Genomic DNA, 15,084 nt, shown 5'->3' on the forward strand with positions numbered 1-15,084 from the left:
TCTGGCCTGAAAAGGCTCCTGAAAAAGCAGCCTAAACCATCAACTTCAATTTCTTTCAATTAGTGGCAACCTGTTCCTGGTGATATCCAAGAAACATTTAGATGTTGTTCTGAGGGACATGGTTTGGTGGGAAATATTGGTGGTAGTTGGAAGGTTGGACTGGATGACCTTGAAGGTCTATCCCAACCTTGGTGATTCTGTGATTCTTTCTGCTTACAGTAATTTTCAGATCACTGATTTCAGATCAAACTGCAGGTAAAATGCACTGTAAAATTTGCTATGATGTTCTGTATGATTTTAGATACCTATGAAAAATTCCAAGCTGATTCTTAAGGACATGATTTAATGTAAAATATTGGTGGTATGTGGACAGCTGGACTAGGTGATCTTAGAGGCCTTTTCTGACCTTAACAATTCTTTGATTGTTTGTGGTTATCTCTTCTTTTCCTCCACAGCCAAAGAAATCAGAAGTATTTGAAAGTTGCCTTGAAATTATTATTTCCCCTTCTTTCAGAACTTCAAGTTTGACAATAGATATCCTTAATCTTGACTAAATTTTGCCATTTCTATAATGCTGAAATATGAAGTAGTCATCTGTCTCTCTTTGTACTCATTGGAGAGGAACAGAAATTGTTCCTGTGATTCTGTGATTCAGAAACTTCTAGCTCTTAAGTCATTTCATCCTACATTAGACATCTTAGATAGGTTATTTGAACTGTGACCCTGAAGTTTCCTTTCACTGAGTACTGAGTATTAAACTGAGGCATGAAGTTTGGTGAGCACATGCCTTACATAAATTTTCTTTGAAATTCTCCTAACTCTAGACTGATAAAAAGTCCTACATAATGGATACAATATTTCTTTTACAATTATTACACTAGTGAAAGGCCTGAAGTCTGGTTTATGAGATTTTCCATTTACTGCTGGGGGTTTATCTGCACATGTAATTGGGAACATATAAACAGATTAAGTCTAAAAACTTAGGATGTCATCTTGGAACATGATTTCCCTCTTGATTTCCCTCTCTGATTTGGGAAGCTGGGGTTCTCTCTTATGGAAAATCAGTGCTCAACAGCACCTGTGATGGTAAGATGCCCAAAGGAGGGCAACAACACATCTCAGAGGACTGGCAGAAATGGATAAGGAGAGCACAAGTTGAATACATGGGATGATGCAAACAATCATACTCCTTCTGAAAGGCAGAGAGTCTGGAGTCAAAATATATCTCATGCAGAAGCATGCAAAAGATGATGCTGGTCCAGACAAAATAGACAACATAAATGAAAACTTTAGGTAACTTTTGAAGGACTTTGATGACCTATTTTTCAGTAACAGCATCACTAGCACATGCTTATGATGAGAGAAAAATTATCAGCCTCCTGACCTTAAATATGTTCAGGATCTAGAGGGAGTTTTCAGCCCCTTTAAAACAAGTTATCATTACTCAGTTAATTCCAATGTTCAAAATAACTGCTTGGAAATGCAAGGCAACAGTTGCTTTACATTTACAGATGCATCTGTTACATTTGAGAATTCTTCACAGCTTTTGTTAAGAACATTTATTTAAGAAAGAGATGTAATGTGTGGTAACTATAGAATCATAGAATCACAAGGTTGGAAAGGACCTACAAGATCATCTAGTCCAACAATCCTCCTATTACCATAGCTACCACAAGCCACTAAGCCAGATCTCCTAGCTTCTCATCCAGACACCTCTTGAACACTGTGAGGGACAATGACTCCACCACCTCCCTGGGAAGCCATTCCAGTGCCTGACCACCCTCTGAGAGAAAAAGACTTTCTTTATGCTTAGTCTAAACCTCCTCTTGTACAACTTGCGACCATTTCCTCAGGACTTCTTGCCTGGGAGAAGAGGCCAAGCCCTTCCTCATCACAACCTTCTCTTCTCCAGACTAAGCAATTCCAGCTCCCTCAGCTGCTCCTCATAAGACTTGTACTCCAGACCCTTCACCAGATTTGTTGCCCTTCTCTGGACACATTCCAGGGCCTCAATGTCCTTCTTGTAGTGAGGGGCCCAAAAACTGTTGGCTTTCTAACCTGTCATTAGGTTGATGAGTTTTATTCCTGCATTTCAGTGACACTGTCATCCCAGGCACTGAGTTAGTATGGAGTTCTGGTGAGGGGTTTGACGGTCATCATCGCATTATCCTGGCAAAAGTCATTCATTACATAAGCCAGATCTTTTCAAGAAAAAATTGCATTGAATAAAAATAACAATATCTGTAGACTCCTGTTACAAAAAAAACCCATTTTAATTATATTTCATTGGACATTGTTTTTCAGTTGTCTTAAAAAAAAAAGACTGCTGCTTTCACTTTTATTATCATATTCATAGGAAGATAACTACTGTGATACTGATTTTCATTCACCATATAATTTTGATTCTTCTGCTTGAACAGTTTCATCAGTTGCCTGATTGTCAAACCCTCCATAGAATGCACATTGCCAATATCTGATTTACAAGTATCCTAGGATACGTGTCCTTTAACAATTTCCACTATGTGGTATAATTAAGATAGTATGTTTTACATTTAGGAAATACCAAGGCCGTTTTGGTATTTTAATAAGTACAAGATTTAAACAGCCCTGCATTATTTCTTTTATATCAGCAAGATGAAAGAGTAATCTTTCTTCACTCTTGGTCATCTCCAGATGTAAGTTATTTTCTTCAGTAGTTGAAAAAACTCCCTCACTGTTCTCAAGAAACCTGCTGTCCTTTTGATATTGTTTTCCAAGTGCATTCAGTTTCCTTCCTCACTTCATATAAGCATACTGGAAAGAGTATCCTCTGTTCCCCGATTTCAAATATGATTATTTTATCTTTTTGATCTGTCCTAAAGAGACTTCCAGAATTCTTTTCATGCCATTTTCATTTATCTGAGTGAGTGCATTTTATGTGCTTTTTATAAAAGATAGCTTACATCTATTATTAATCACAGTGCATAACAAGCCCACTTCCTTCTTTTCCGCCTTATTTCTTCCAGGAAATAGGGCAATATGTTAAGCTTGCTGAACAGAAATCTAACGTAACATAAAACTTTTTTATCATCAAACAACTGTTCTGGCATGAAGAATCATGAATGAAAGACTTCATGATTTTGTAACAACTTTATACTTTGTCAGGAAAAGATCATACAGTATAAGTGCAACTAATATGTGGATTCTTCCACAGGTCTGTAGGTGTGTCTACAGAGCACTTGGCCATCACTCATTGTTCATCTTGCAGAGAAGATACCACTGTTGGAGCAGGACTCCAAGAAGAAAAATCCAGCTTCTAATCAATACCAGTAGAGATTTACAGCATAGTTATGATCTACTTACATCTTGCTCAAAAGGCGGTTTTTTTGTTTTATTGTTTGTTTGTTTGTTTGTTTTTGTTTATTCTTTTCCTTTACAGTGTCTCTTATATCCTTGAGGTCTTGATTTTTATTTTATTTTTTTACTGTTTGTGTATCATACTCATCCTTTCCAAGTCCTTCTTCCTCCCTCATTGTTACCCTCAGTTTTCTTGTTTTAATTCTCTTGCAGAAAACACCCATTCATTGAGTAACCATTACCATTTTTCTCTATTTGATTTCAAAATTCCTGATTTAATCTTACCTTTTGTTCAGAATAAAATCATGTTTTCTTTACATCCTACATATGCCCATCCCCTAGACCTTGAGCAGCTTTTCTTGTCTGCAAATTTAGTCTCCACTGCCATCTCTGCCATCTCTGACTTGTATCTTTTACTTCTTTCTAACTTCCTATTACATTCAAATCTTTTTTTGTTCCTTCACATACAGATGTATGCATATATATACAGAATTGAAAATATTTTATCTAGTTCAACTTCAACAAAAGCATCATTTGTGATTAGCTTTCCTCCTTAACTGTTCCACCTATAATTTTAATATAGTCTTCTCTCCTTACTGCAATACCTTTATTGTGTTAATATGCTTCACCTGCTTATCCTTAATTTCAAATCATGTCCCAAGCAAAGGACTCTCTATTAGTTGTCTCTTTTTGTCTTGATATTTTCACTCATCACAATCCTTTCTCCTGTTCAGCATCAGTGTTGGTGTTTTATGGCCATATATACCTCAAAAGAGATGTGTCTATATATATTTAAATCTAAGTACTCAGCATGCCCAGTACTGACCCATCACAGAATTCCCAGTTCCATATATAATCCATGAGGCAGATTAAAGCAGAGGTCATAATTTCAAAAGGGGATTATAATAGATGGAAAAGAAAAATTTTCTGTGTATAAATTCTGTTTAGGCTAGTTCTTCCAAATTATTCCAAATCAGTATCAACAAAAGAAGAGCTATGCAAATGAGAGCTTTAACACATACAAACTTTTCTCTTTAACTAGAAGAAATTCATATTCTTTCATATTAGCTATTTAGCTCAGGTTAAGCTGTCACCTAGGGCATTACTGGTTTATTTGTTTGGTTTTTTCAGGCACATGGGAGAGGACTCGACAGAGAGTGATTTATTTTGTGTACTTTCTTAAGCTCATGGACTTGCCACTTGAGGAACCTGTGTGTGCTTAACTGATTGTAGAGAGCTATTTCAGACTTTGAGAATTTGTATCCTGAAAAAATACATCCTTTCTTGTGCAGCTCAGGTCATTCCCTATACAGCTTTAGAAATTTGCAGTCAGTGTGCTTTCTTTTTATTTTCTTCTGTGCTTCTGACACCCTAACATCTGACTTATCATAAACTCTCAGTTTGTCAGGATTCTATATATCTAGTCCTTCTCAGTTTTAGAGGAAAATCCATCAAACTTTTCAACCGACTGAACAGTACATACATTTCTGGAAGTGATTTTCTTGTATAATATTTTATTCCATGTGCAAGATACATAAAAATGGAAAACTGCTGTTGCTTGATAGATAATATTTCATCAAATAAGACTGTGAAGTACGTGTAACTTGTGACATAGAAGGCTATTTTCCTAATGTTCAGTACTGTAATTTACATAATTTTATTTAAACTGTTGGTAACTATGATTGAAGTGAATAAAAGGCAGAAATTACTACATAAACTGTGAGATATTTGATTCATTAAACACTTAAGATAAAATGTTAGAATGATATCAAAGATGTATTAACTGGCAAAATTCTAGGCAAGAGATAGATGGAAACCATTTGTTTCATTTATTGATTACCATGCAGTTTTGTATAACAACTATATGCTGAAATACATTATATGTATATACAGACACACCCATTTTCTAAATAAATAAATCTATGAACAACATCTAACCAGCATCACCTAATCTCCTGCACTTTATTAATTGATTGCATACTCTGATTCAGACCGTTGTGCCTAAAACAGCCTCCCAACACATTTACTTACTTTTAAGAACTTTTAAGGGTTAATACTCCCTTCCCTGTAGTCTCTTATTGCCTCTGAGCATACCACTATCAATGAATTCTCTTGGATCATTTTCTCCTTGATCATTAAGTCTGGAATAAGTACAGAAGGCTTTACTGTACTCTCAGTAACTGGTGCAATCCCACTGGTGTCATTGGCTTGTACCAGTGTGACTGATCTTACAATTATTCATCTGTGAATGTAATTACAACTGCAGGAGGGTGCAGACTTGACAAGGTAATTTTGAACTAATAATAACAATACATAATAAGGAAAATACAAATAATAGGTCTGCACATTTATTAACAAAAAGTTATGAATTTCACAGAACAGAATTTTAGTTGCTTTACAAGAAATTTTCTAACAGTGGAAAGAACCACTGTTTCTACAAAAATCTTGGAATACTCTCTAATGTGTGTATGGGCAGGAAGCCACAGTCTCTTTGTGCTCTACAATGAAAAGCATAGCAGAACAGCTCCCTCATGCCCAATTAATTCTGCTGCAGAAAAAAAGCCAAAGACAATCTGAACAGCTGAGCCAAATTCAAAGTGTTTTCTTGCTACTTCTCACAAGCTCAGAGAAAGAAAATTGGTGCAACTTCTTGTTCACAGGGATTAACCATGAACACATTAGAAGCAGCTAATACAGCACAACTTATTACCATCTAACTAAAGACCAACTTGTCCTATTAATGAAATCAGTCTTCTTATTAACTCCCAAGAACAGCTCCTGGAGTTTAATTTGAAAGAAAGAAAGAAAGACAACTTTCTAAGATAATATATATGGGTACAAGGTTCCATAAAATAGAACATATTTGTGTCTGCCTACATGAAAATCAAATGCCTGGAGAACAAAATAGAGGCAATTTTCTGATTTATTTTACACAAAGTCCCTTCAAAGTAATATCCATTGTCTGTGAAAGAAATAAAATCATATTGAAAGCACCAGCTGCAAATTACGTTTGTTATCCTCTAGGGGAATAACAAGAGGTCATATGAACAGTTGGAGACTTTTACAGTTTATGGAGTAAGAAAGAACACTATTAATACAACAGCAATCCGCTTCTACTAAAGAGAAAGATGACTATGAAATCAAGGTGATTAATCAAACTTGTACTCTGCACATTATTTGAAAAATTACTCTAGCTCAATAATTTCAAGACAAACGGAGTATGTTATCCTCAGTTTTCCATCACCATTGCAAAGTTCAAGTCCTGATTTTGGACCTTATACAAGGTTATTATTATTATTATTTTTATGACCACATTATTACCCAATTAAATTGGTAAAGAATGAAACCACACTTGCCAAAATCCAGTAAAGTGGTTTTCTGCCTAGCTAATGTAAAGCATTGTCTCTTCAGTACAAATAGTATAAAACTAAAAAAAATTGAAAGTTATAAGCTACAGTTACCTTCATGAAGAACAATTTACATACACATATCACTAGGCAGATGATTTAGTATGTTAATGTAAGTGAAAAACAAAACAAAAAAAAAAACAATTGCATTGAGTTGTCATTTCTCATTATTATTGATCTCCACAATGTGGACATTTATCTCATGAATGTGTCTCTGCTTTCTATGACCCTCAAACTAAGTACGTCAACCTTCTACAGAAAATTATGGAAGTTTGAATTTTTATGATCGGGAAAACAAGTATCAAGAGTGATATATTTGGGTTTGCAGCAACATTCAGAATGCTAGGTCATGTAAACACTGATTAAAAGTATAATTTACCACTGAGGCTGATTCATCCATTCACTGCATTAAAAGTGGCATGCCATTTTATTATGTAAAATGCGAATTAGACATGAGTCACATTCCAAAATAGTCTATACACTGTACAACAGTGCAGACCTTGCTTCAGAATTTTTCCCCAAACTATCCTGAAGGTGTGTTAGTTTTACAGCCCAGATCAGCTGAACAATGGCTAGCAATTTTAGTTGTTAATTTTTCACTTTTGTGAAAAATGATATGGTGTTCACTCAGATTTAGTTAGATCACTCTTAGGGCATTCCAAAATTCTTATTAAAAATTAACATTATCAACGTCAAAGACTTCATATAAAAACTGCAGTGGATAAAGTTAAAAGCAATACAAACAAGAATATAAGGGAAGGTAACTTTTCCAAACCAATACAACCACAAACACTACAGTACATTCTGCCTGGATAACAGCAAACTGGCCTTGGCTGAACTTCAAGAGGCACTTTGCAAAGTAGAGCATCAATCAGTTCCAGGTAAAAACAATAAATATTGTTGAAATTCAGAAGTTTCTTTGTACAAATAAGTTACATATGTACCTTTAGACTGAAGGGTTGTGGAAATGAAGCCCTTCAATTTCCAATAAAATAAGAAAGTAATATTTTTATTTTCCATTTTTCATTAAAAATATTTTTCTATTCAGTATTGAGCAGTTTCTTCTTTGCTTCTTAGGTTATCCAAGGTCAAAGAAATACTTCTATGTTTGACATCAGCACTTAAAATTTCTCCTCTCTCATGTCTGAAAGCCTTTGTGAAATGAAATCTTAGGGAATGGGAAAACTCTTCTTTTGTAAAATTAAAACTACTCAGATAATGATATCAATACAGTTTTTTTATGTTTGAAAACAGCTTTCATTTAAAGCCTACACCCTTCTGTAGAGTGAAGTCAATCGGTAAACATCATGTCTGAAACCACTGACATTAAGTTTATAAATACTCATTTATATGTTTTCTTCAAGCTACATTTTGCAATTCAGCTCAGAATTCTGATATCAAGACACAGTAATTCACAATTAAATTAATGCAACACAAGAAAAGATTCTCGTGTACTTCTAGAGCTTGTACTTCATGGCTTAAGACCATGGATTATACTATAAAAGCATATTTGCAAGTGGTTGTTTTAACCACTGGATCCTTGCAAATCCACAGACCCAAACAGTTTTAGCTGACTGCTACAAAGTACAGTAATGTTAACTATGGGTCTATAGTGTAATATATCAAAAATGACACAAGAGCAGAAGCTAATTCAAGGTAGGAAGTGCAAGGCAAAAAGAAACTCCAAAAACATTTAACTGTTAGAGCAATGCAATTCTAGGCTGGCTGAAATCTTCAAGTGGTTCAAACAAGTCTGATAGACATGCTGTGCTCTGCAATCTTCAGAACATGCTGGTTTTCTGCACAAATTCTTTTGGATGAATTAAAAATGAAGTATAGCTGAGCATAGAGGAGAGGTATGTATAGACACAAGCGTATATGACTTCTCTCTGAAAAGGACTGATTAGAGCTGTGCCTTGCTGGCTTCCCTACAGTGAAGGCTGCAAGGATGAAAAGAACTGCCCAATGGGAATGGGCTCACAAAGAGTTATGAAACTTGTGCCTTGCTATTGGGGTTATTTCAAACCAGCTTCACTGTAGTCCACAAGACCCAATGTCTGTTAATGACCGAAGGGTATTCAGAAACCCATCCTCTAGACTTTTTCTTCCCCCTCCGCCCCCCCCCCCTTTCTGCCCAGAAAGTCTAATTCGTGAAGTGAACCAATTGCTCTCTTTTAGAGTTCAATAATACTCATTTCCTGTTAATGGTAAAGTTTAAATCAAATGCCTACAGAAGAAGTCTTTTGATTGAATCTCAAGGTGAGGGTTATTCACAGACTATTGAAAATAGAAAGTAGTAGACTTCTGCGGAGAGAAACTGCGAAGAGGTAATTAGATATGTAATAAGGGGATGCTTTTACTCCATGGATTGACAGGATGCTAATATTCATATAGACCAACAATTTTCTTCTAATTTTTCCCGATGTGATACATAGCATTCAAATATGCATAGTGCTTGTTTCTAAGGAATATAAAATAAATCTCCTATATTTTGAAGTTATTTAATGATTTGCATTTGCCCTTAGTTAAAAGCTGATGTTAAAAGCCAACAGTCTCTAATGATGCTTAACCATTTACAATTTCCTCCAGAATTTATTAAAGAAAATTAGTGAAAACAGGTATATCTTTTCTCCATAATCATTTTGGCTCACTTTGTAAAGATATTCCATTCCAAAATGATAAATTTTTCAAGAAAAGTTTCAAAATAATGTGTTTTTCAGATACGATGTTCATGAAACAGAAGCAAAATTAATCAGATGGATAAGATGAATAATTTTATGAATAAGACCCATTCATACTTTTGCTTTGGATTTTGGAATGCAATAATATATTTTTCTATTACTGATCATCTGTATTTTTAACTCCATTGTTTTGAGTTATGCAACACTATTTTCACTGAAAAATATTTTCAAACATGAATTAAGGCAATCTTGTCAGTACTACTATTCTAAAAGAAAAGTCTCTTATCCAACTACAGAACTGATGATATGAAGAACACAGCAGTGACCAGGCTAAACAACACTGCTGTTCTATAATTCAAGGGCAAAATCAGAGAAGCCAAACCATTGCATATTTGAAAAGTTGGCACAGAGCTCTGCCTCTACCTCATTTAGCTTTTTCACTGTAATCCACGTTAACTGACAGACTCGAAGATGAGTATAAACACAAACAAGCAAAACTCTTGTTTAACAATCTGGAAAACAGAGACCTTTGAGATAATAAGATGTGCAATCTAACTTCCAAAATTACTGCCAAACTAATTAGGAGGAAAAAACAAATTTATTCAGATGCTAAGTAAATGGGCAAATGTAAATATATATAAATACGTATGTACTTACTTTTATATATTTAACACATTTTAAAACACTAATTATTTTAAAAGTCCCAATTTCAAGAGCTTTCTACCTTTGTAAAAACTCAGATTCTAGCCGTCCAGACAAGAATTTCCTTTTTCTCCTCTATTACTTCTTTCTTCAAGTGTTTGCTAATCAGTGATAGTTATACAGGATAATTCATATTCATTATGAATGTTAAATATTTTATGCTCATGCCCACCTTCCTTCAACTTACTTCTTTAGGTCCATGCTGCACCTATTTTGTAATATCCAACAAAAACCTCTAGATTAGTGAATCGCAGAAATTTTCATTGGCTGACAAAAAAGGGTGAAACCTTCTCCCAATCTCCTTATTTTGTCATCCTAACAGCCTCCACACTTTCCAGTACAGAAGCAACCAAAAGGAACTGAGTTCAGGGTGCCTCCACGCACAGATCCATCAAAGCAGTGGTACCCATGGCCTTTATAAGCACACATAAAATAATGCAAAAACAAACAAACAAACAAACAAACAAACACCCTAATCAAAGGAAATCACTTCTCAGGAAATGAGTATAACCACACAGAATTTAGCATAGGCAGCATAGTTAGAAAAGCAAACCAATAATAAAGTAATAATAATAATAAAAATTTGGAAGAATAATGGAAGATGAATACAAGGAAATCACTGGTGCCAGAAGATCAATAAAGTGCATATGTATTAGCTTGAAGAGAGCTTATAAATAGGAGGAAAATCAATGTTTGACATCAGTAGATAGTGTTCAGACAAGGAAGAATGGTTTTAAACTAAAACAGGAGATTTAAGGGAGATATTTCAATGACGGGGAAATCTTGGTGAGATGCTGGCAAAGCCTGCCCAGAGAAGCTGTGGATGGCCCATCCCTGGAGATGATCAAGACCAGATTGGTTGAGGCCCTGGGCATCCTGATCTACTGCCTGATTTAGTGGCTGGTAACCCTGTCCACAGACAGGGTTGTAAACCAGGGGATCACTGAGGTCCTTTCCAACCCAAGATATTTTGTGATTATTGTCTTTGTGACAAGTAGAGGGAGGAAGGGACCAGAGACAGTATCTGAGAGAATTTAAGATTAACATGAAGTTAAGGTGGAAAGAAAATCAAATTTCATCATAAAAGAAATAGGAAGGCTCACATCAACTCCTGAAAATGATGCCAGTACTTTTCACTTAACCATACAGCATTTTGGAAATAAATAAATAAATAAAGATTATTCGGTGCAACAGAAAAACTGAGATGATTCATAGAGTATTAAATTAATGTTTCTCATTATACAATAGGATCTAAAATTTACAGCCAGAGAATTAAGAACAAACAAACTCCCACAAATGTTTAATTGTGCTTAAAATGCCACAGAATAATTTGTTTTGTACCACTGAAGCTTCCTATCAAATTTATTCCCATGTTCAAAGCTCGCCAAGCCAAGGTTTTCAAGTCACTGAACCTAGAAACAGACCTAATTAACTGTTTCTTCTGTTCTAAATCATAAATAAGTAACATGCAATTTATCAAAATAAGGCCTTTTTCTTCAGTCGTGTTAAAGACAAGCATATTGAAGGAAAACAGTCCCTCATAGGATGATTTTTTCAGCTATTGAGTTGAAAGGTTTTAATAATATCAACAGAATCAAAAGGTTTAATTACATGAAGACATTAATGAGACAAATCACGCCATTTACCAGTTATATGCCAACAGCAAAACTGAAATTTATTTTTAGTGGACCACTGGAAATGTTACATTTGAAAATGCATTGTGAATACTAAGCATTTCAGTTACACCCTTTTCTCACTGATAACACTCAGGAATTCTTGGAGAATATCAGTGTGTTCACTGAAGTGGAAAAGGACCGGACATGCATGGCAAAAAAGGAAACAGGGAAAGTTTTTTGAGCTGCTGGGTCCAGAGCTAAGAGGAATCATGAGTAATCTCCATTTGGTATATAAAAAACTGAAACTTGCCTTACCTTACTAAGTGATCTACCAGGTTATCAGCTGTGGCTAATAATGGTAAAGTAAAATAGGCCAATCTATTTAACAAAATTTGAAAATTCACGCTTATTCCAGTGTTTCATGTTTACTTTGTTAAGTACATTGGAAACAACAGTTACTATAGAAAAAAAACAGCAAACAAAACAGATCTGACAAAGGGAAAATTATGTGTAGTTTCAATAAAACTTTTGAAACAGGCTGAAGAAAACAGCTCATTTTTTGGCAAAAAAAAAAAAAAAAGTAGGTAGTGTTAGAGAAGTTTCATGAAAAGCATCTTAATTAAGCTCTCAGTCAGCAATCAAAAACTAGTATGCCAACACTTCCATAGCATGCAATACTTGCACATCTTAAAATCACAGGTTATTATGGGTTAGAAGGGATGTTAAAGGCACATTCATTCCACCTCTCTGCCATGGGTGAGACACCTCCCACTAGATCAGGCTGCCCACAGATGCATCCAACCTGGCCTTCATTTTTGACACACTTTTAAATTTTGTTAAACAAGTTGCTTAGAATTACTCAGATTTGTGGAATATGTATTGCACAGAGAGAATTAGAGGTCAATCAATCAAGAGTAAAGAAAGACAGGATATGAGAAAAAGAATGTGGACATAGGAAGTGTGGTGGAAGTCTTCAGAGCTAAAAATTTCTGTGTTTTCATCCAACAAGAGGCTTGCTAGACTCCAAGCACACTTTGAGGCATGACAACAGGAGCTGAATATCACAACTCTAAAGTGATTCCAACCCCCTGAGAGTGTTGGACAGTTCTACTATGAGAGAGCACTGACAACCATTGTCTGCTTATGGATACAGCGAGCACTGGAGATGTTGTAATTACACTTAGTTTCTCTAATCTGTAAAATAATTTTCTCCCTAGGATTGCTAAAGGAGAGATCTCATGATAATTAAAAAAGAATGATAACTTTCTGATACTTTATTAACCAGATAACTAATCCACTCGGACTAGTTACATATTCACAGGAGATGTTCTTGGTCATTCACAGTTTTCTTCCAGGTACATCTGTAAGTCCTGACAGTGCTAAAAGGCACGTGCTCAACTCCTATTCAAATTTCAAATTAATAATTAAGTTCATCTTTCTCTTATCTCCCTATCTGACCTGTATGGAAACAAAAATGAAACCAATAAAAACAACAACAACAACAAAAACCACAAACCAATCCCAAATGCATTTTGCAGTGTTTCTGCCAAATGCTATTTCCTGCAAGATAAATGATATAACCATAGCTGGATTATTATACACTGAGCTCAAGAAGTTTTGGATTTTCCTCTGCATTCTGAAATATCTAAGAAAGAGACAAACCTCAGTTACACCTACATGGTCCTATAGGCTATTTTGTGTCTAACCAGGATGGAGTTTTCTTTAGAGCAGTCCATATGATGGTATGACTCCAACAAGATGCCAGTGTTTTTGGTATTGCTGGACAGAGCTTGCACATCATCAAAGATTTCCCTTTTTCTCACTCTTCAATTTCTATCTTGCAGTGATTAAAATGGGGTAGAAAAAGTGCCAGGAGGGGAAACACAGCCAAGACAGTTGACTCAAACTGACCAAAAGAATATCCTAAACTATATGACATTACACTCAACAATAAATGCTCAGGGAAAGGAGTAGGACAGGGAGGAATGTTTGTGGTTATGGCATTCATTTCCCATGTATCTGGGAGTCCCAAACCACTTTCCCAAATATGAGGCTGGGGGAAGAGGTCATTTGTCTATATGTTTGTCAGTCTTTCTCATTCTGAAGAATGTTCGAGCATTCAAATCCTAATGAGAATGAATTGCTTACTCATAAAGCAAAACCCACACGTCCTCACTTGTAGCCTCAGCAAACAGGCTTCACCTTGGCATTTATTATTGTCTAGTTCCTCTTTAGTAGTGCTGTTGTGTTCCATTCCTAAGGGACATAATTCTTCCATACAAGAAGGTAACCAACTCAGAATTGTCTATTTTTAACCACAAGCACCTTGCTTTTATTTATCTAGATCACATCATGTGTTGGAGACTGAAACAATGCACAGGCACTTTCCAGTCTGCTGTCAATATTTCTCTTGGATGTGTTTTGTCATTTTATTGGATTTCTGTGTGTGTACGTGTTTTTTTGGTGTTAGGGTTTTTTGTTTGTTTTTGTTGTTGTTGTTGTTGTTGTTGTTGTTTTTTGGGTTTTTTTTTAAGAAAAAGGGATGCTAGTATAAAAGCAATATAAAACTGCATAAGTACTGATAAACTCTGTTGAGGGAATAAATCATACTGATTGAACATCTTGTCACTAGTGTAATTGCATCTGTATTTAGGAATTCTAACGCTGTAACTGTGGACTGTTCTGGGCACAGCTCCAGACCTGGAAATGAGAACTGAGGCTCACAGTGTGCCTCTTGATGGACCATAGAGAACAGTAAGTCTAAAGCGTCTCATTAAACCGAAGTAAAGACAGACCTATTGGAAATGAGACCACAACAGATGGTTCTGATGTTAGGAAGGAAAACTGAAACTAGGAAGCTGTTTAAGAAAGTTTAATACAAACGAAGAAAAGAAATTATATTTCTCTCTTCCACTCTTCCCAATGGTTGATATTACCAACAAGGAATTTGGTGCTCTTTCATTTTACAGTATTGTTATTCTTCTAATTTGCTCTTGGCTATGATCTCTGTATGTGTTCTACACAATAATTTCTAAGTTTCATAAATTGTCAGAAACAAAAAAAAGCTCACAAGGATACCTCCTGTTAAACTTCCTCATCAGTAGCCTTCTACAAGACAGAAACCAGCAAAATAATCTCATATGTGGGTAAATAATTAGGTTTATGCACTGAAAATTTAAGAAACAGATATGGACACTTGACAGCTGGGAGATATTAATTAGGAGCTTTGGAATGATCACTAAAGGTATACAAGAAGAATAATCATACATTGGCTGGCTAGCTTCATACTACTTGTTCTTCTTGTATTCAGCCTTCTTATTACATATTCATTTTGTTATGTAT

The 15,084-nt window shown here is 35.3% G+C and overlaps 1 protein-coding gene across 50 annotated transcripts in view; it reads right to left on the reverse strand.

The window, feature by feature from the left end:
• Positions 1-15,084, reverse strand: part of DLG2 (discs large MAGUK scaffold protein 2) — a 959,079-nt gene that overhangs the window by 364,701 nt on the left and 579,294 nt on the right. The gene's annotated exons all lie outside the window — the stretch shown is intronic.

Source organism: Coturnix japonica, chromosome 1, assembly GCF_054131305.1.
Source record: "Coturnix japonica strain WE chromosome 1, WE-NBRP24, whole genome shotgun sequence".
Classification (NCBI taxonomy): domain Eukaryota; kingdom Metazoa; phylum Chordata; class Aves; order Galliformes; family Phasianidae; genus Coturnix; species Coturnix japonica.